This window comes from Bactrocera latifrons, unplaced genomic scaffold, assembly GCF_001853355.1.
Source record: "Bactrocera latifrons isolate USDA-ARS-PBARC rearing strain unplaced genomic scaffold, ASM185335v1 scaffold_642, whole genome shotgun sequence".
In the NCBI taxonomy this organism is placed as follows: Eukaryota; Metazoa; Arthropoda; class Insecta; order Diptera; family Tephritidae; genus Bactrocera; species Bactrocera latifrons.
In genome coordinates this window covers 53,348-55,541 of record NW_017537315.1, presented here as the reverse complement: position 1 = coordinate 55,541, position 2,194 = coordinate 53,348, and positions in this window count along the sequence as shown.

The window sequence follows — 2,194 nt, the reverse complement described above, 5'->3', positions numbered from 1 at the left end:
ATTCCGAGTTAAAAATATCGTATTCTCACAAATCCGAAGAGCCGCTTTTGGATTATTTGCTCGCATTAGGACGGACATTTTTAGAGACTATTCAGTCCGAAAGGTTTTTAGAGAATTTTATTCGTTGAGAAAGGTTGAGGTATATTCACCTCAATCCAAAATATTCTTTTGTAATATATTTCTTGATGGTCCACTAACTGGTTAGGAAAGATCTGTATTTACATTTATCATGATGCATATATGTAAAAATAAATCGAGAAATGTTTGACTCCACAGAATGTTTGCTTCCTTTTCAACCGCCTAAGTGGCTCGTCTACCCAACTCACAACAACAAGAAGCGAAAAATCGAAAATAAAAAATTATAAAATCAAAATCGAGCAATTGACGAAGTGATCTACAACCCTGTAGAACCATTAGCACCGACGACAACAACAACTTGAGTATGTTGTAAATAGTATGTAATTCCAATAATGTTTATGTTTATTCATAATCTTTACTAGGAATTTCCTTTGAAATTAACTTTACGAAAATGCAAACAAATTTCACACTGATGCACACATACACACACACATAAACGGCATCATGAATTTTACTCATATCAATCTCTGCTATGGACTTGAATTGAGACGCGCACTTTGTCGGCGAAATGCGCCGATGAAATGTTTTTACAATATGCCTCGGCGGCCAACAGCAGCCGCTGCAGCCACCGCCGCTACACATTGTTGTTGCAACTGCCACTCAAATGTTGATGGATTGCTCAAGTTCGGGATAAACAAGTGATTCCGAAGCGTTTGTGCTATAAAAGGAATAAGAAAGAAATTGTTGAAATCAAATAAGATTTACAATGAAGAAAAATGTGGGGGAGCAGAGTGTCTAGAAATATGCTGCGGCGAGTTTATGAGGTAAAACGCTATGAGTGAGGAAACAAAAGAACAAAATGATATCAAATAATTGTAACACATTTGTTCGGCTTTGAGATGTTAATTTCCAGAAACTGTCGCAACAATAAAACACCGCATTAAATAAAGAAGTCAAATCAAGGCAGCAGGAAAACTGGCGAAGAGTAGCTGGAATGATGAGAAAAAGAGAGCAAATGCCTTCAAATAACTGGATTTACATATTATATAATATATATTGGATGTGTTCATAAACTTTTTTTTTGGTATAAAAGTAGAAAATTTCGAGGTTTTTTTTATATTTTGAGTCGGAGTGGAACATTTTGCTGTAGTATTTTGATTTTGTGAAAGTGAATAGATATCATAGGCAAGAAGGAACGTTCACTTTGGTTGCACTGAAGCTAAAAAATCCTTCATAAAGAAAAAGAATCCTTAAAAGTACTTCATAGATCAGTTTCTATGGCAGCTATATGCTATAGTGGTCCGATCAGAACAGTTTCTTCGAATATTTAGCTATTGCTTCTGAAAATAAGAAATTCCAAATTTCGTGAAAATATCTCGTCAATTGAAAGAGTTTTCTATACAAATGCTTATTTCGGATCGGATTTCAGTTTGTATGGCAGCTATATGCTATAGTGCTTCGATATCCTCCGTTCAGACAAATTAGTGGTTTCTTGAAGAGAACATCGACATGTGCCAAATTTCAGATCGATATCTCAAAAATTTAGCCAAAATGAGCTCTAATATCGTCTAATATTTCGTCCCTTCATTTTCATTGCATAAACTATTATTTTAGTATATTATTTTGACATGTAAACGAAGCGACTCTCCGTCGTTTCCTCAACTTGTGCTCCCCAACTATTCAATTTTCATGTCTGACACGTAAAAGTCAAAAGGCATTTCGCACTTTGCCTCCGTTACCTCCGATGTAGCTTCTCACAAAACATTTACATGCTGACTTTTTTGTTTCAGGCGTTTCAATAGTGACCTTGCTCTAATTTTGAAGGATTAGTCTGGAAAACAATTTGTTGTTTAGGATATAGACACGGCAAGATCAATGTATAGACACGGTGGATTAGCGATTATGGAATCGGCAATTCTAATTTGCGCATAATGTTTTCTTTTATTTTTTAAGCAATCGAGCGTTTGTACGTTCTTGGATCGTTTTATTGATCGTTCAGATTGATATTTGAGCAGGGCGAGAGTTACAAGCAAAAAGATGGAAATCAATATCGCAAAAATTGAGAATAATTAAATATTTTAATAAAATTCAAAAAAAAATATATAAAAATTTAAGT